The sequence below is a fragment of the Triticum dicoccoides genome, chromosome 6B (genome assembly GCF_002162155.2).
Source record: "Triticum dicoccoides isolate Atlit2015 ecotype Zavitan chromosome 6B, WEW_v2.0, whole genome shotgun sequence".
Taxonomy (NCBI): domain Eukaryota; kingdom Viridiplantae; phylum Streptophyta; class Magnoliopsida; order Poales; family Poaceae; genus Triticum; species Triticum dicoccoides.
In genome coordinates, this window is record NC_041391.1 from 54,393,206 (window position 1) to 54,414,047 (window position 20,842).

General features: G+C 44.8%; 1 long non-coding RNA gene across 1 annotated transcript in view; it reads right to left on the bottom strand.

Annotated features, from left to right (window-relative positions):
• Positions 1-494: 494 nt before the first annotated feature.
• The window catches only part of LOC119326364, a 27,973-nt gene continuing 7,625 nt past the window's right edge, over positions 495-20,842 (bottom strand). The window contains exon 5 of the long non-coding RNA XR_005157943.1: positions 495-540. This is a non-coding gene — a long non-coding RNA (uncharacterized LOC119326364). The remainder of the gene's footprint in view (positions 541-20,842) is intronic.

Sequence of the window (20,842 nt, forward strand, 5' to 3'; positions counted from 1 at the left end):
CTTTTGTCAACAAAGAATTTCTGCTATTTGTTTCATTTCCATATGTACCGTGTTCTTAAAAGGTGTCACTTCTTGTCAGCAGAGATAATGAGCGTTCGCGTTCAGTCATGTCTCTTGGGAAAATAATCATGAAGCAGATTATTAAACATTGAAAAGAGATATATGATTTGAACGCACACATTTGGTACCATTTTTTTCCTTCCATATGCACTTACATGCCCTGAATCCACTGTAAAAAGGCCAGCCATGAATCCAACCAAAATACGTGTGCAAGCTTTGCAGCCCTGCAAGTTTTTTCCCTGGTTTTGTTGCTGATATAGGGTCGGTGTACCAGACCAACACAGTTACTCGTTTAGTATTAAGTTGTATATGGGTCAGAAACAACAAAATATTGGAAGAAGGGCATAGATGTACTCAATGCATACATGAAAGGAAGGGGCACAATGAATCTCCATGAATGCTAATCTATCCAGGAGCCATGGATGAACCTCGTACAGGGATGCTGCAGCCGAAGGAAATAGTGACTGGCCTCTGATATTCCTGCGTGAAAGACATACAATCAGAAGAACATTCGAACCAAAGCCATATTTCTGAACTCAACAACGAACCGAGGCAGAAGGTAACAATATGAACACCAACATTGTAATGGAAAAACAAAATCTATCTTTGGGCTAGAAAGTTGACTACAGGCCAACGAAATCAGATCAAGGCAAGACCTGGTACTGCTGTCTCCTCGAGGGGCCTGTCCTGGTGCGCCTATAAGTGGTCAGGCAGGCAGGCGTTGCTGGCCATGAAGAACACCATGAGGGGCGACAGGTTCGCCTCTTACACGAGGCGGATCACCCGCATCCCGCGCCTAGGGTTGATCCCCTCGAGTGCTGGATCCCTCGCGCGGCTTGCGTCGACTGGATCCCCTGCCCCTTGCGCGTGTCGCGTGGCTCGCGTCCGCTGGATCCTGTCGACCGCTGGTTCCCTCGCGTCCGCTGCATCCCGTCGACCACCGGTTCCCTCGCGTGCGTCGCGTCGGCTTTATCCCCTCCCGGTGCGGATCTAGCGCCGCCTTGGCTCCCCACCCGCGCGTCGGATGGATGCACAGCTCGTCGGGACTGGATTTTTTTCTGGCATCGGGACTGGATGAACACTCACTGGTCGCTCGTGTGTAACCCTAGTCGTTGGAACCGCACAAGTGGACCTCCTTCAGCGAAGCGCGTGGCCTGGAATGGGCTGGCTGACGGCCCAGTTAACCACAGGGCTACGTCTCGGCCTGCGGAGCAGCAGCCCATAGGACAGCCGGCCCAATTTTTACCAGATGCGGGGCAGATCGCTTTAAACAGGAGATCCGACGATCAAAAACATCCAGATCGCGTAAACGGATGGCCGAAAACGCTAATCGCTGAGAGGGCTCGGTTTAGATGCGGTTATACTGTCCTTAAATAGTGCTTGTCCTGAAAAGCACGCTACTACTATGGCTTTCTCCTTTATTTTTCTTTTTTCTTTTACTTTTCTTTACATTTTCTTTTTCCTTCCCCTTTTTATATTTCTTTCATTTTTCATTTACTTTTCTATATGTTTTTTATTTTATTTTGTTTTCATTAGCAGTGGCGCTTTTTCTAGAAAACGCGCTGCTACAACCAACTTAGCAGCAACGTGTTTTACCTATGCTCGCTACTACTATCCCAAACCTGCTGAGAACAGTCTGGGAATTGTAGTAGTAGCGCTTTTTCTTGCAGAGGCGCTACTGCTATAACCTTACATGTAGCACATTTTGTGACCGAGCGCTACCAGTAAATAGCAGTAGCATTTTTTTACCAGCGCTACTGGTAAGCTTCTGTTTATAAAGTTTTCCCTAGTAGTGACAAAGTACAGTCAGATATCCATCTATTGTGGTGTTACTTTCACCATATTTAGTTTTGACTCCTTGATACTAAGCCTAGCCCCCACCCCCCCCACCCCGCGCGGCGCCCCTTGTGAATATACGCTCCCCCTCCGTCTTCGATTGTCACTCCAATGACATGGGATGGATGGGAAAGGATACCCCTCTCTTACTTGATGGATAGAAAGTTTTTTGTTTTGATACCTTGCTGCCATCTTCCATAGTCAAAAGCATAGGAAATTGCTAATTGAAATCACACCAATTAGACAACAACCTGAAAGAACAATAAGTGCCTCATAAAAAACTATAGAGAGGGGTCGCCCCTGCTCGGGCGACTCGGGGGTCCAAACCCTAGCGCCGCCGCCTCCTTTTCCCCTCCCTTCCCCCCTCGCCGCCGCCTGAGGCCGCCGCCGGGCAAGCCCGGGGCACCGCCGAGGAAGGTGGCGGCGGGGCCCTGGCTGCCCTGCCTCTTCTGTGAGGGGCCGAGGTCCCCGGGGCGGCGGCCCTGTCGAAGAGACGTCACCAGCCCTGCGACAGGCGGTGGCTGGGGCGTGGGCCGGTGAACCTGACCGTGTGGACGGCGGGTGAACCAGAGGACGGGTGGCGTGGTGCAGCGGCAGATCGGCAGCGCCAGATCTGGCCGCCCCTGCCTCCCCTATGTGGCGAGCTCCTCCCCGGCCAGATCCGGCCTGCTCCTCTGCGGGCCTCCAGGTCTCGCGCCGTTGGGGTAAGGGTGGCGGGGATTCGAAGACCGGAAGAAATCCCAGGCCGGCCTCGCTGGTCTTGGCGGCGGCGACGCTCGAGGGCGCCGCTCCCCTCCTTGAAGGCGCCGTTCAGGTCAGATCCGCCGCCCCCTTCCCCTCTAGTCTCCCGGGTGAAAACCACAACTCTGTTGGGCGGCGGCGGCGCCCTTGGCGTCGCGTTCCTTCATGAAGGCGCCGTCTTTGGGAACTAGGTGGGCATTGGGCTTGCTCGGCGATGTGGTGGGTGTGCAGCAGTGGAGGTAGCTGGCCGCTACTGCTCTTCTCCGCCCGTTCCGGCATCTCTTTCTCATTCATGTCCAGTCCGTGGATTTGGTGGTGCTCTGCTCCGGGTGAGCACTCCGTGGCTTGTCGGGTACGCTCGGTTCCTTCTCCAGATGCAGCCTGCCGGTGTCCTTTCTCCCAGGTTCTAGGGTGAACCGCAACACTGTCAACGGTTCGGCGCCTTCGATCCAGGCGAGGAGGTAGGGGCTTTCTTTGACAGTGGAGCTGGGAGGTCATGGCATGTCGGGGCCGCTGGCGATTTGGCGACGGCGTGCACCTGCTCGCCGTCGGAAGTGCTTCCCATGTGCTAACATTCTCCTACTTCCTTGGTGACCCGTACGCGATTGAGGACCTACACATCTCCGAGCTGCGTGTCTCCATGTTCGATCTTATTTAGCTTGGTGTGTGTGAGGCTTGTGAGCTGCTGTCTAGCGTCTTTGTACCTTGTCGTTTTTCTGTTTTCTTGTGTTGGTTTCGCGCTTGTATTACTATTCCTGGCCGGTTGATGGCTTTGTTAATTCAAAGCCGGGCTCCTCTAGAGCCTTCGTTCTAAAAAAAACTGTAGAGACCTCCACTTGTGACAAAACCAATGGATCTTTACATATTTTATAATTTACCATTGCAATTTAGCAACTGGGCCTCATAAAAACAGTAGCAAAAAGGAGCGGTTGGCCTTTCATCAAACATCTTGTGTAGTTTTTGCCATGGCCTCCTACACCTCGAGGTCGGCAGATCCCCTCTGACGGGAAGAGAAAGAGAGATATGTAGAGAGAGGGGGAGAGTCGGGACTGGATTGGGGACTCACCGGCGTGCGGAGCTCCACGACCAGAATAAAAGGGAAGCCAGCCCCGGCGACCTCCTCCTTCTCCCGAGACGGTGAGCACGCGCGCACACTCCTGTTGAGCACTGAGGAGGAGGGAGAGGCGCAGCAGTGGCGCGACGGATCGAACTCCTCCAGTCGAGCACCGAGTGAGGCGGCAACGAGAAAAGCGGGAGGATACTGGGCTGTGGCCGCGCGAGGGAGGCCGCCTAGCGGCACATCATAACCCGGTCTTCTTCGTGGCAGGTGAGGGCGGGAGGCGGGGGAGGTCGCTCTGGTTGACGGCTGTGCTGGAGGCGACCGGTGGCGACTGCGGTGGCGTCAGAAAATCTAGTAGGCGTGATGGCCATATGGTAGCTCCTCCAAGAAGGCAACCTCGTTACGTTTTCCAATCGATTGCCTGATTTTTTTTCTTTTCTCGTCGCTAGGTGATGACGTGGACAGCAGGACGAGGCGCCCTTACCGTGATTGTTAATGGGTTTGATCTACAAATGTGCTTGAACATAATCAAGTCAAGAAAGATATCGTGTTGCATCTTCGTGGGAAGTAAGGTTGTCTGTCATATACCTTACGCCATTTGGCTCTATGTTACCTGAATAAGATAACAAAATCTGCATGCTCAAGTATAAATTTTAAAAGATAAATATCTTTCATTTTTCATCTTCAAGGGTTTAAAGTAGTACCCTAAGTGGTTGCTAAAACCTACTGAAGTCAAATATTTTCAAAACCATTCGGGTTTGACATGGTCTCTACGGTTGCTCAAACATGGAGATACTGAGTGCAGATGCTTTCAAATGAGACTCCGCGCCATTTGAAAAGTTAAGCTACTGTAGAGACTCGTTCTCGGCCGAAGTAGTTGCCGTCCGATCTGGACTAAACTTTGCAAAGATGGTGGGGTGCAGCAAGGTAAAAGTGGAGTCTGATAATGTGGAAGTAGTAATGGCTCTGAAAGATGGCAACTCTAGCTCAGCTGGTAGTGCCATATTTGATGATTGCTACTATATGTCACTTGACTTTAATCATATTCTTTATGATCACTGTAATGGAGGTCTCCCGATGTCATGGTTCCCTTCATTGTAAACGATACATCTTTGCTCCTTTTTTGAACTTGTGACACACTTTATTCAACTCAAATAAGGGATACATCAGAAACAAGTTCAGCTAGAATAAACTATGGAGGATCATTATCACACGAGATTACAGAACTACAATCGTAACAACATCTAGCTATCTTTGCTCTTGATTGAATAAAGGAGGAACCAATTATAAAAAAAAGACTCTGCGCCATTTGGATATAGATATAGAGGTATAGATAGATTAGAAAGGTATAGAGAAAAAAAAGAAGGAAAACAAATCATGTTTTTTGGTTGAGGAGTAAAGGAAAAATCAACAAAAGAAACTCAAATAAGGGATTAACCAACCGTCTCTTGTTCTCGATGCAGAAGTAAGCCCTAGACTCCGCCGCATCTCCTCCTCTCCTTCTAAACCTCGTCGGCGCCTGCTCTGAACGACACCCCATCCCGTCCAATCTTTCAAAATCCTAGATTCCGACGTAGCAATGGATCTTGAGATGACGACTGATTTTGACATGGAGTTTGACATCGATCCCAAGATGATAGAGGGTTTGGAGCTAGATCCAAAGAAGACGATGGATTATTCCTTATTTAAGAATTTCACCTTCCAATTCCTCTTCCCTTGTGTAGACCGTGAGTCTATGGAGGAGATTGCTCAGTGCAGGGACTATGTCAAGAGACTGCCTCCGTTGGAAGTCATTTTCTTCGATGGTATGTATTTTGTGTCAGATCACATCTTATATTTATGGATGGAGGGAGTAGTATTTTAGTAATTCTATACCTGATCAATACGTATGCTATGCTGTGATTTTCTGCTCTGTCCTTCGGATTTGACCTGACTCTTCCCTGTTAAGGCCTTGTGGACACCGCATGGGGCTGGGATAGGCTGTTGCCGTGGAAGAGTAATTGTATTATTTTCGAAGACTATTTTGGTTATCTTAGGCAGCATTATGATCGAAACAGAAATTATCCTTTTGTTTATCTCCGCATGGATATTGGCGATGGAGAAGCACGTCTCAGCGCTACAGCAGCCAACGAGGTAAGGTCCTCCTGCCTCTACTAAACTTAGCCGTGTTATTTGTTTTATTACTTGATTGATTTCTTTGTAATTCGCATATTTACACCTTCTCATTACACTAGTATAGTGTATGAAAGCAGAGGCAGCTTTAAATGTTATCGTTGCAGTCCATGATGGACTGAAATCAATTGCTCATGACCATGCTGTCCTCAGCCAAATGATCAGAGATAAAGCACATAAATTCATGGAGCTAGATTCTCAACCCACTGTTCCAGCTGGTTCCGTTGTTCCATCTGCATGCTTTATGGTACAGTCTGCAAAATACGTAAATATCTCGTCAAATTCTGCCATTTCCTATGCAATTTTTAGTATTATATAATCACTTGTTGTTTGCTACTTTTTTTTGGCACCAATTGATAAACATTGTTGTTTTGTAGTGTATCACCGAGGAGGCCAAATTAATGTCTGAGGTATTGACGATGTCCAACACGAAGGCGGATGAGTTCCGGGTAGACGCTGGCAAATGTATTTTGAATTTGGCAATGAGGTCCGGCAGGTTGCAGTCAAGATTCTGACCACCTACAAAGGGCCTTACTCTGACCAAGTCTCTGCTGCCGTCTTGGTATGTTCATGCCTCGGTCAAAAACGTGTGGTTTAGCTAATTTCCAGAATTCATGCTTCAATGGTCATAATTTCCAGTATTCATGCTTTAGTCACCAATTGTAAAATGATGTTTTGAAGGGTATGCAAAAGGAGGCAATCCAAGCATGTAAGTTTCTGTATCAAGAAGTTGATAACGTCGAGGACGAGTTTCATATTTCTACAGATATCCGGGGACATTTGCTGGACCTTTTGAAGATTATTTGGGAATTCTTTCCTCGCCAAACCGAGATCAAATATTCTTCAATAAGGGGTGCTCGTTTGGCCTTGGGATGCAATCTTATAGGGTATGGTTCGAGTAATTGTATTATTTATTGCATTTGAATGGTTGTTTCGGCATTGTAATTTCATGATCTGCTGTCAGACACCTATTTGAACCAAGACCGCAAATTGAAAGTCCCATAACAACCAATAGTGCCGCTCCTGCTAGTCCATTGCCATGGTATGATGTCAACAATAAGCATTACCTTGTTTTTCTTCTTTCATTTATTATGTTATTAGTGTGAAGTGATATTTACATGCAAGTGCTTGTGGCGTGCTTTCAGGAACAGTGATGGGATCAACAGTGTTCTTCCTGCTACTCCACCGTCATTGGCATGGTATGACGTCAATAGTAAACGTTTTCATACTTTGTTGTTGCATTTATTATTACTCCCTCCGTTCATTTATATAAGGTGTATTTTTTAGAGCGCGGTGACCAAGGCACAGAATTGAGGAGAAATTTGCACAAAAAAAAATCTTACCTGATTAGGCAGCTACCTGGTTAATTAGCATTAACTAAATAACCAGCGGCCTAATAAAAGACAACCAAATCTCGCTGCACCAGAATAAAATCAATCAGTGTGGGATGGGAGAGAGAGAAATGTGACTCCATGCAATCAGGGAGAGAGATTCTTTTACTACCTTCCTGTTGGGAACTATGTAGTACTCCCTCTGTAAAGAAATATAAGAGCATTTAGATCACTAAAGTAGTGATCGAAACGCTCGTAGTGATATAAACGTTCTAATATTTCTTTACGGAGCGAGTACTTTTTATGTAAGGCATGTAATGGATGATGGAAGGTCACGCGCAGAAAACTGCGAGGAAAAGAGAAATACACCTTACATTGTGAATTTTTTGAGAAAAACTAATACATCCTAAATGTTTAGAACAGAGAGAGTATTATGTTGCTGTGAAATGATATTACTTGTCTGTCCTATGAAAAAAAGAACTTCTAGGTCTGCGAATGAAAATGAATCTTGCCAGAGCAACTTGAAAGCACTGGCTCCAGCATCTATGTGGGTTAACTGTTATGTTCTGCATGCACAAATTCTGGCTAACAAGTATCATTTGTCGTTTCAGACAGTGATACGCCCAGTACTCAGCATTCTGAGCGAACGAGGGATAGTGGACCTGCAGAGAAGTTGGTTTTCCAAACTCCCCAGTGTTGGCGTTGCAGCTCCTAGGACTTCCATAGAAGATACGTTAACCCTGTAGCATAAACGTATGATCTGAAAATAAATACTATCTTGTTCTTTGTTGCATTTATGTTGTTCGTGTGAAGTGTAATTTACTGTTGCTTCCTCTCGTAAGCTTGACGAATCTTATGTCCGAAAATCAATCTAACGAGGTAAAGAACAATAACAAAAATAGAATTAAAAGCACGCAAGAGGTTCAAGGTAACTTGAATGAAGAATGCACTAGCTCCTATATGTGATTTTTTTATGCTTCAGGCACTGAGATAGCCCGCTCGTAGACATGCGGCACATCTGAAACTTTAAATGATTAGTTTGTTCAAATTTTGGAATTAGCACTTGCTGCTCCTATTCTGTTTCAAATTTGACTAGTGCCATAGAAATAGGCTGGTTACTGGATTATCAGGTTGCGGAAAAAAGTGCGTCCGGTCCGGCCTGCCTATCGATGCATGACAGTGTTGGATGGCAAACATGTTCAGGCGGTTTGATGGTTGACGTTGGAGATGCCCTTAAAAACATTATTAGTGATGAAACAAGTTTCCATACTTAATCTAGTCATGTCATTTTGCTCTATTACTAAACATCCGTGGTGGCCAAAACTGAAGTTATATCGAACATCTATAATAATACTATAAAACACCCGCAAGCCAAACGGTAAACAGTAGCAATGAAGGCACACGACACAACGGCATTCCAAGGAAAAGCCCAATATAAACAATGAGGTACCAGTAAGATATTTAGATTAATTGACAACTGAACTTTGAGAAACACAACTTAGTTTTGAAACAACGTTACTACTCTAATAGATATACAAAGCGCATCTAGTATTAGATATACTGAATAGTGAATATTCCCCAACAGTATATACTCATTTGTACCATAAAAATGATGAATATGCACAGACTATTAGCCAGGGGGGTGTTATATCAAGCTATTCTTAAGCTTGTTCCACAGCATTTTGGAAGAAAAATAAATATAATGATACTGATAGATCCTGGCAACATAAGTCGGCACAAGATGAAAATGGAATCTCTTTTTTTATTTTCTCTGATGCAGATGGACTTGCCACATGTGGGACTCATAAAAGTGATAAAATGAAGGATTATCTATAAACTTCAAACCATATGGTTACTATAGATTTGATTATCAGACATATCAGCAAAGATAACCATACGCTGAGTCATCTGCCCAGCCCATGTCTGACAGGCCGACGCGGTATGCACCCTCTAATCCAGGACACCAACAGTTGGAACAGAGTTTGTAACGACAGGCTCGTCAACTGTCATAGTAGGAGCAGATTCTTCACGCACAACTCTTACAGTTGCCCTGACACTTTCTATAGGCACAGCTCACGCAGCTGCCCTAGCAGTTTCTTCACTTAGAGGAGGAGCTGAAGAACTAGCGTGTGTAACTTGGCCATGTTTAATAGCCACACTCTTGTTGTTTTCTTCAACTACAATCTTGGACTGTGCGATGAATCTGTCACGAACTCCACAGCAATGAGTCGTTCAGCGCTCATATTCATCACTAAACTGCTGAATTTCAGCTTGCATAGCAGTCGGCTGTTGAGGAGTTATGGTGAGCATGATTCCTCAAAGCATTTTGCTTTTCAATCTGATGTTTCCTCACCAGCTTTGCTTGAACAATCTTGTGCTTCTAATTGAGGATGAATTCAGCAAGCACATGACTTGGTCCAGGAGGCAAATCAAGTTCTTCAAGAGGTGTGTCTGGCCTCTGGCACTAGATATCAATGAAGTCAGGAATTTTCTTGGGGTCCAGAAGCAGTGGAATTGAAGAATTCTTGGCAACATCAACACATGTTTAACTCTATTCCTGATGATTCCAATAAGTTCATCTTCGTCAGCTTCATCATTAGTTTCTTCATGAGGCACTGAGGCCTTCCTCTTGGCGTTGGGCCTTACATCATGACCAACAGTTGCCTTGATTTTCAGCCTATGGGTATGACGATATCCTGTATCCGGGGTGGCTAAGCATCAGGGAGTCTGACGTCATCAGCTACAGGGGCCCACTCGGCCCATAGCAAGGAGCAAACCTAAGAGGGAGGACGATATCCGTGGCCTCCAAGACTAGAGGGCGGCAACGCCCGGATCGCATCTGACATGTAAAACCCTAGACCTCTCCTGCCTATATAAAGGGAGGTCTAGGGCCTTCTTTCATCATGTATCATCAGATAGGAGAACTCTCGGTAGACAATCTCATACACTATTGTAATCTCTCGCATGAGGTATCCCCTCCACCATGAATAACGAATAGCAGCAAGATGTAGGGTATTACTCTCCGGAGGTCCGAACCTAGAAAATCCCCTCGTGTGACCTATGATTCATTATTTCCGGTTGTGCTTGGACCCCTACCGAGAGATCTAGCGGTATTTTGCACCGTCAGTTGGCGCGCCAGGCGGCGCAGGCTGGAGACCGACCTTGGATCAAATCTTTCTCTGTTCCCGGTGGCCTACCATCGAGAGAGAGCCTAACCTTTGGCTCATTGACGTTCGTCGCCAACGTGGCGAGCCGGGTCGACATCAGCCCACCGGTGAGCCTCATCGCCCTGGTTTTTTTTAGAACAACTTGTCATGCTACCTTACACACATGACCAAAACAAACATGTTTAGGGCCGCATATCTGTCTCCGGCACATCTAAGGGAGGGCGCTGCAAATTAAAATAAAACATTCAGTTCATTGACCTAAAAGAGGAATGAGTCACAGGACGACGCAAAGATCAAGACCATTGTAATCTAGGTTTTACAAAGAACAATCAAATAAAAATGAGCCGGGGTTAGGGTTAAGCAAAGATTGCCAAGACGAAGACGAAGTTTCCTGCATTGTACTTGATCAATGCTAATCTTCAACATGTGATACTGTACTTTCTTTCTTAAGTTCACCTACCATACGCGGAGTATAGACAAATGAGTCATATATGCCATTTGTCCAGTTACAGTAGTAGCTTTTTGGGCGTGAGTAGCCAAGATATTGAATCTTTGAGTCACTCAAATGATAGGCCACCACTTCAAACATATCAGCAGTCAAATAGACAACTTCCTTGTACGGATGAAATCCAAGAATCTAAAAGTGTGTACCCAATCTCCATCAGCACCAAATCTGATTGTAAAAAAATCATCATTGTCAGAGTCCCACTCATATCTCTCTTTGGGTAGAGTTGTAGCAGCATCGACATCTTCATGTATTCCAAGGTGAGTCCATATTGCTACAACATTTTCGTATGTGTTGGCCACAGTGTGAAAGACCATCCTCATGCCTTAAAATCCACTCCATCTGTCCACTTGAATTTTCTTTGAGGATCCAAACCAGCAGTCAAGACGCCTCTTCAATTACTCCAAAGTACACCCCTTTCTCTGATATCCCTAGATAAGGTTTTACTTGTCTCTTTTCCTCATTGTAAGTTGGTGCTTTAATGACTTGGTACGTACCATTCGACAACGTAAGCCTGAAAAAACTAGACCAAATGATATATCTTTATGTAAAGTAAATAAGATTATATTCATTTACAATTGTAGTGATCAGATAGCAAAATAAGAAAATATATTCATCCACAGGAACTCATATAAAGCATCCACTAATTAAATCTGTTGTTGGATGATGCTAAAAGATGAAAATATGATTAATTGTTGTCTCTAATTTTGGTACATGTCACAACTAGAAATTAGTGCATTATTTTCTCATAAAGGAATATCACCATATTATATATCCAATTGTCTTCTTTAATTTCTTTTTGAATGAAGTGCATAATTAACTTATTGGTATGCCTTTGGTAAACTTAGAATCTAAAGTTAGGATTTGTTTTCCTCTGATATATCATCGTTTCATGTAAATAAGTGTATGTGCATTTGCAATTATAGTAATCAAGTAGAAAAATAAGGAAACATGTGCGGTTGACATACACATCAAAGCATTAACTAATTAGTGAACTCTGGCTGGATGATGCTAACATATGAAAAATAGTGTGTGATTTACATATGTGCCACAAACAAGAAATTAGTCCCTTTTCTCTCACAATGAATATAATTGTATTATATGTACATCCCATATCTCGAAAATAGAAAGGTGGACATCGTTCCACACATACCCACAGAATAGTACATTCGAAAGAAATACTTGGAAAATTTAAAAAATCTGAAACTTCGGGGTACAAATTTAGTCGATTCTATCATTTTTGCCAGAATACCACGGATGTCATTTCTTTGTGAAACTTCATAGCGGGTATACTGGTTGACTATGTATGTTAAAAACAGTCAGATTTTTCATAATATTTTTGAACTTACTATTCATAAGAGGTGCACGGGGAACCATGTTCATGAAATCCGCATCCCATCTATCTTCCTTAATATCTTTCTGAATACAGTACCTAATTAGCTTGCTAACATGCCTTGATAAAATTAGAGTTAATGCCAATTTTCCTAAATATTTATCAAATGTGTGAGCTGGCAGGACTAAAAGAGGTGACACAATGAGGATTACAGTTTCAAACATAAATAAAACCATGCTTTCCATGGATTAATTAATAGCAACTAGCAGAGCGGCCCGCGCTTTGTGTGTCTAGTTGTACTTCTCTCTGATTGATGCTATGCAATTTCCCAATTGTTTTGCTAATTCTCAGTTGTATGTATGTTCTTGTGTCATAGTCACCTCAGATTCTGAAATTTATGGGAATGGGCAGATCGAAAGTGTCCAACTTCTGCAAAAAAAACTTACTGCAATACATATCTCTACTACTATAGTACACAATTTTTTGAATATTTGAATCTACCGTCACCTCACTGGTTCTACCCGCCGCCTGAAGAATGAATTCATTTATAGCCGTCCATGATATTGGATCGAACGGCTCATGTCACATGGATTCGCCACCTACAGTGCTCCCGCCACCCTAAAAACCAATCGTTCCTTCTGGAAAACTCCACAAAGCACGGTCCCCTCAGACAAATCGATTGCCTCCTCCTAATCTCCCTTTGCTTGGATGGGTGGATGTGGATCCGTGAAGCAAATCGATTCCAAAGCCCCATCATGGTATAGCCGTGCCCGTGCCCTGTGATGTATGTTGCGTGTGGCCATGGCTGCTGGACGCAAGTGCCGCCGTGCTTGCTCAGGAAGACTAGATGAGTGCCGGATGGCAAGGTCGTGTGTTGCGCCGGTGCTATGGAAATTAGTGGGTCGGCACAGGCATGGCCTCACCGGCTCAGTATCTCTCTCTCTCTCTCTCTCTCTCTCTCTCACGGTCTCTCTCTCCCTCCCTCCCTCTCTCTCTCTCTGTGAGATGATAAGCTCTTTCAGAAGCACTGCAGGCCGGCGGCCGAAGAAAGTAGGTGGCGGGCAGAGCAGAGAACAGGCAGTGCGCCCCGCCCGCGGGCCTCGGGAGGTTTGCTCCGGTCCCTCGGTGGCCGACGAGGCGACGCCGCGACGACGAAGCAGGCGCTCAGCTGGCGGCGGATCGGAATCAAGAGAGGCGGTGGCTGCGTGAATCGTGTGCCCGTGCTCTGTTTGTGCGGCCTTCCTCCCCCAGCCAATAGCTATACAGGCCAGCCCAAAATTACAGGGTGGAGCCCACCCTGTTGCTCCGCCACTGGTTATGGGATTTGATTTTCTCAACAAAAAAAAAGGTTATGGGATCTGATGAATCGACTTGATGACATTGGTACCCCTAAAAAAACTTGACGGCATTGGCGATCTGGTCGAAAGTCAGAGGCAGCACCATGTGGCTTGTTTCTGAAAGAAAAAAGCTAACATGATGTTAGCCCTTTCTAAACTGGATGGAGTGGCTACAACTGGCTCAACCTGTGGTTTTTTTTTTTTTTTTTGCGGGGAGGCTCAACCTGTGGTTGCATTCTATTTACGTCCAAGTGATAATGCATCGAGATGATCATTTCCTGAACAAAATACGATCCCATGACTTGATTTTTGAATGTTGACTGCAGGTTTGTAAAGTACTCGCTACTAAGCAAAACTTCTTGTAATATTTTCGCAATGTAAGAAGGGTGAAACTTTATCAAAACATTGTAACTTGCCACGAAGTTGGAAAGCAAAAACAACTCGCGTAAAAAGTGCTCAGTTTACATTGAAAATTTTCTTATTTGTGTGAAAATTGTACTCAACAATGCACACGTGCAAAGCACGTGCATTGGACTAGTATAAAGTTATCCATGTCTACATAAGTGCCGATGTATAAGAAATACCAAACAACTTATTAAATATATCTTTTTTGTGTGCAGAATTTATCTTCCTTTTAGTATGTTTTTCATTACAAACAAAATAATAAGCATAGACCTCTTTTTCCGGCGAACCAAACTATGATAATCTTGTGCTTTTAGAACAAAATAATAGTTGTCTTACTTCTAACTTTTGAAAATGATTGTTCATAAATTATCGCTGGTAGTTCTGTGACCTTGTCCCAGTGGAGGTGATCCTGTTGTCGACCTCTTCCAATGGACCTAAGTTACGCCTTTATATTGCTATCATAGAAAATGAAACAGATTGAGTTGACATTTGTCCAATATAATTAGTTGGGTGGCTCTTTACATTTGTCAGATTATTCATGTTTTCATTATATTTATTCATTCATAACATATTACATTGATACACTGGTATGCTCTTGCGTACTTTGCAAAAAAAAAATTATTTGCTATATATTCCAAATATCATAATATAATTTCTTTAGAAAAATAGCCTTTTGGACTTCAGAGGATCAAATTTTAGCAAGGTGGTTCAGTGTATTTCGGCAGCAAGATTACATTACTTATATTGTTTAACAATATGTTTTGCCACTAAGATTTCTTTGCATGCATTATTGTTTTGCCTTTGTCAAGCTAAATTACCACAACATATATACATTACTGACTTCTAAATTTTACCATTTTTTTTAAGTTTTACAGTAGTTCACGTTGAATTATTACGGTTTGGTCATTTATCACTTTGCAGCGTGGCATATTTTCTTATTCCACTACTTAGAAAGTTGTGCAAAGTCCACCATGCTCGAACGCAATATTTTCCACGCTCTCTCGCTATATTTACACCTTTTTTCTGGTAAATAAATCATCACTATACTTTCTCTTGTTTATTATTCTATATGCCCGGCCTTTAGCCACCACGCTATGATTCCTTATTGAACCACACATCTCATCGCTAGTCCTCACTATGGGATGGTCACACAACTCTTATTTTATTTGTAAATTTCTTCTTATTTTAAATCTTGCATTAAGTTCTAGTCCTGACAATTAGTTCTCTTCCGCGTCAAAATTTTGACCGATTCTCTAACCCCTGACTCACATCGCATGGGTTGAAGACTGAGGTCCCTCATTCTTTCTCGCTCATAGTCTTAGCATTCATGGTTTACGATTTCCACATCACAACATTTTCTGTTTGTTGGTACAATATCCTCACTCATGATAATAACATGGCGTTGTTGATCCACCTATTCTTTCTAACGAATATCATGCTTGACTGATAATAACATGTATATACTATTTGGATTTTTTTTCTAGTCTACCACTTGTTTGTCACTTTAAGTCGTTGTGAAATATGTCTCTCAACACTAATTATTTTCTTTAGAGATATTGATGTTGCATGGTCCTGATATGTACATAAACTTGTAATCTCCATAGTGTGCCTCTTTATCATGCGATAAACTATTAATTGTGTGTATCACCGCCAATTTTTCTATTTGAAATACACGTTTTAGCTGTAAAAAATATATAAACAATTCTCACTTATATATATATAAATTATCCAACATAAGCGTAAATTTTTATTAGGAAATACTAAACTATGAATGAATTTGTTTTCCATATTTTTGAATCATTTCAAATATGATTTAAAAAAATTCAAATATTGGTCTCACGGGAGCCCGAACTCAAAATGTATGCATGACTCTGCTGTTCTGTCTGCTGTTCCATAGTTTTATTTTCTTAATCCAAACTTCATACGATGATGATATATAGAAGAAAAAATAGACATGAATAAAAAACAAAGAGGGAGATCACGTGAATGTGCAATTCTCGAAGTAAGGAGAACAAGGCGTGACTAAATCCAAAATTGCACGTGTCCATGTAGTACAGGTTCTTTCACAGTTCCTTTTTTGGAGTTAATTCTTTTGTACTGTATATGCATATGCATGTGTCTTTGGGAGATATATAGACTTTCTAACTGCATGTTGAATCTGATTGCCTATGTGCCTGTGTGCCCACCTTTTTCAACAGGTTGCATGTGATACGTTGTAGTAATAGTTGCACCTCGTATATATTGTGCGTAACTCTTAGACCGTCAGATCTTAACCGTTATAATCAAGATCAACCGATAAAATGATTTTAGCCTATGTGGACGAATAGACTCACTCTGTTCCATACTACAAGAACGTTTTTTAAAACGTTCTTGTATTATGGGACTAGTTGTGTTGCCTATTTCTTATCCACGTGAGAATTTAGTGCGTGTCCGTTGATTTTGGCGATGAGCATCAGCGTAACCCAAGGTCGAGCCGCGGATGATGTATCCGGCCACAGCGCAAGGCCTGATCTTGACCTCAACGGATGCAGGGACGATGTGGCTTGCCACACTGTCACAACCGCAGAGGAGGACGATGGTTCACAGGTTAGGGTGCATGTTCGCGTTGGCTATTGATGCTGGAAAGATAGGGGTTTAAAGCGATGATTGGGCGGTCATGGCCAAACGCGTGGCTCAGGCAGGCCGAAGAGGCGTAGAAACACCGCTGGACCTAGGCGGTGGCAGGCGGTTCGGCTTGGATTGTAGGGCGATGGAGGAAGAATGTGAGAGGAAGAAGATGAATAGTGTGCCCGAGAAAGAGGTAGAAGATGATGCTCAACTAAATTTACAGAAAAACAGTGGCCTGATGTTTGGGCAATCTCATAGCTAATTTGCTTTTTATGTGTACAAAAATTCAACTAATACAAAGTAATACATACTTTATAAAAAAACAGATTCATAGGCATGAGTTCAGAAGAAAAAACATGCAAATAATATATATTAGTGCATATACATACCTCAAAACAAAAGAACCTCGGCAATGCACGTAAAGCACTCCCTGGTGGTACACTGCATAGCGCTGGCGTGGCCCACCGAACGTTGGCTCAACTCGATCCACAAGCATGTCTCGAACTGTTCCCGCCGGCTGACCTTGGCCGGCAAAGGTCCTCTCCTGCCACTCTGACGTCTCCAATGAGAACACATTCAATGTCCATGGAGTCGGTGGCCATTCTGATTCCATCAAGCGGCACGTGTCATTATCCTCGTTCACATATGGCGGGCCAAGAGATGGTGGCTTCTCTATCCTGCCTTTTTCGTCGGCTCTCCTTGTTTGCTCCTCGGGCCCAGGTATAACGGGGATCACTAACACCTTGTCCTGGGGTGACATGGCTGGATCAAAGGCAAGGTATATACCGCCCACAGGCCACCAGGCCCAAGGAATGAGTGTCCACCGCCGTGTCATGGGGTTGCACACGCAGAGCTCGTAGGTTCCCATGTCGCAGAGGAGGAGGACGTTGTTGTGGTCAAGGACCGACCACCAAAAGCGCATGTGGTTGTCGCTGGGCAGGAAGTCGAACATGGCATCGATCATGGAGTTGGGGGAGGGGCGGGCGAAGAGGTGCGGCCGCTCGTGGTCGATGTAGTTGATGAATAGGTCGTGTACCTTGTGCGTGTTGAGATACCTCCGGCCTATGATGGGCCGCCACGGCGCTTTGTCGTCAGCGCACGGCGGCCGGGCCGCGGCGAGGGCGCCCCTCCACGCAAGCAAGAGGCGGAGGACGTGCGCGGCGTTCCTCGACATGGCGGCGGTGGGATGGATGCATACGGGTGCGGTGTCACCTTTAGGTTAGGTTTGCACTAGTGGGAGGAGGCGGCGCGTGGCTGCGCTTGCGCCACAATTGATGGGATGCATCCGGCCGTAAGAGCATCTCCACTCGCCTCCCCCCCTCCTCCCCCAACATGTTCCCCAGGGCTCTTTTTTTAGCGCCGACGCTGAAAAATCAGCCCTGTCGCGCCCCCAGGACCTTGTTTATCGCCGGTTTGGGCTAAAATAACAGCCGGCGATCCCGAGCCAAACCCAAGCCTCCGGGGGGTGCTTGGGGGCGCCAGCCAAAGCCAAAAGGCACGTGGGTCCGCTCTGTCGGCGAGAGACAAGCCTTTTCCTGCCTATCCCCCACTTTTCCCTCCATTTCCCATTGCTTCCCCCTTCTGCCCCTCTTCTCCCGCCATTCTCCTCCCGCTCCCCGACATCCGGCGGGCATCCCGCCATGCCTCCGAAGAAGTACTCGGCCCCTCACGCCGCTGCCACCCAGCCGAAGCAGAGGAAGCCGAGGGCGCCGCCGGCAAAACCACCGGGCATGTCGACCGCCGACTGGAGGGCGGAGGTTCAGCGTCGAGAAGCTGTCACCACCGGCCGGATGTTCGTATGCTCACCATGTACCGCTAGGACAACAGCGACCAAGAGTTCAAGTTCCTCCACGTGTTCACCCCGATTGATATGTGCGAGAAGTGGGTGGATGTCCGGCGCACCATCGCCAAAGGCCAAGGAGACGTACAAGCCGGACGCGGCGACGCCGGGGCGGCTGATGGTTGCCCAGACGGCAACAAACAAGCCAAGATGGCGAAGCAGGTGGCGCCGGCTGCCGAGCGGCTTCAAGCATCCATAGAGCAATGCATCGATGACGCCAAGAACCACGACGCCCAAAAGGAAGAGAAATTCTAGCCGCGGTGGTCGGTGTTGGTGACGAACAGCGTCGTCAAGCTCAACCTACTCCGGACCAACGTCGCTGCGAACCAGAGGAAAACCGACCTGGTGTTGTTAATCGGGGGACATGTCGACGATGGACGAGCAGGTCAAGGCATGGTACCTGGCCGAGCTCGGCCTCATCTTGAACCAGATGTCGTCGACGACCGCGCCAACTCCAAAGCCGACCCCAACGCCGCCACCAAGCCTGAGTGATGATGCCGCAACGATGCCCAGCACAGAAGCCACGCCAAAGCCGACCAGCCCGAGCACAGAAGCCACGCCGACGCCGAGCACGCCTACGCTCACCAGTCCGACGCCGGAGGAGTCCGCCGTCGTTTGATGCGTTGCTTGCGCGTCCTTCCTTTTGAACGCCGAACATTCGAGTATGTTTGATCGCCGAACTGTAATGATGATCGCCGAACTTTGTGGCAGCCGTTGATCACCGAACTTGTGGCATTTTTTTTTGGTAGCGGGAAATGGCAAATTTAAACTTATGCACGTCTTGGGGGCCGAAACCTGGGGGCATCGCTGGGAACTGGATCGCCCCCGGGGCCAAAAAAGTGTCGGCGCTTGGGCGAAACCACAATCGTCGGGTGTGCTGGGTGGCCGAACGAGTGGAGATGCTCTATGCTCTAACGTCCAAGTGCAAAATATTGGGTCGGCTGTTTGCTCGGTTTGCATGCTATAATCCAATTAGGAGGACCACTTGGCGCCGCTTTAATAAGCACCAATTTTTTTTCCGAGCTCGCTACTGTGAAATGTGAAAAATAAAACATCTATTTGTTGGTTCAGAAATTTAAAAACCAGCAACGACGGCTTTAAACATGGATTTAGAAAAATTCACAAATTTTAAAAAAAGTTTCATGAATTTAGAAAAAAGTTCACAAATTCAATAATGCTCGCACATTTACATAAGTTGGTGAATTTGAAATTGATTGCAAAATTTCAAAAAGTTTGTGGATTTGGTTTAGAAAAAGTACATGGGATTTGTAAAAGATCATGAATCTGAAAAACTTTGTGAATTTAAAAAGGTACACAAATTTGAAAAAAAAGGTTTGTGGATTGGAAAAAATGTGAATTTGAAATATATTCATGGATTTGGAAAATAAACGAATTTGAAAAGAGTTAATGGAATTTTTTTAAAAATTGTGTATCCAGCAAAGTTCATGAATATGAAAACATTCATGGATTTGAAAAAGGTTCCATGAATTTGTAAAAAGTTCATGCATTTAAAAAATATTCGTTAATATTAGGTTCCCTGATTTAAAAGAAAATCATAAATTTGAAAAAAGTTTTTATATTTGGAAAGCATTGGTCGATTTGAACAGCTAGGTAAAAAAAGAAAAAAAAAGAAAGAAAAAATGAAAAGAATAACAGAAGGAAAAAAGAACAGAAAGAAAACCAAACTGGAAGAATATAGAAGCTTCCTAAAATCGGGATGCAGATTCGCTCGGGAAACCTGGCACGCTTTGTGAACGAGATGGAAAAAAAGTAAACAGGTCGAGCCCAGGATAAAAGGGGGTGGGCCACCATGTTTGGGTAGGACAGCCCGGTGATCTTTTGGTCATGCTCATAAACATTGTGAGGATTTGAAATAAAGCTTCGTGAGATTGTCTTAAAAAAATAGTCCATCTGCTAAATACTCTGTAAAAAAAGCATACTGTAAAATTGTTTCTAAACTTGTTTCAAGTGTGCTCCACAAAGTACAATCTGATATTCATCTGTTGTGGTGGTACGTTCACCAACCTACCCCCTCCCTCCCGCAGCCGCCTCTTGTGAATCTACGCTACCCTCCACCTTCGGCTATCGCTCCGATGACATGGGATGGATGGGAAAGGATACCCGCCTCTTGTTTGATGTGTAAAGTTTTTGTTTTGTTAGGCTTTAATATCGTGGCGATGTCATGGTGACGATTGTACTTTCTTGAATAAAAGTCGTATGGATCTAATACTACCTCATTTTGATTTAGTCCAGTGTTGACGATGAGGTTGGGAGTTTTTTAATCTCTAATGGTCTTCATGGATGGCAGGTTGGTTCTCTTTGTTCTTCCTTGGCGGACATTGTTGGTGACAGTATTGTTTTCTTCAACAATCCCTTCTTTCAAGGTTTTGCGAGCAAGGTGGGCGTAGGAGGGTGTGTAGCGGCGGGCAGGGTGGTTACGGAAGGGGG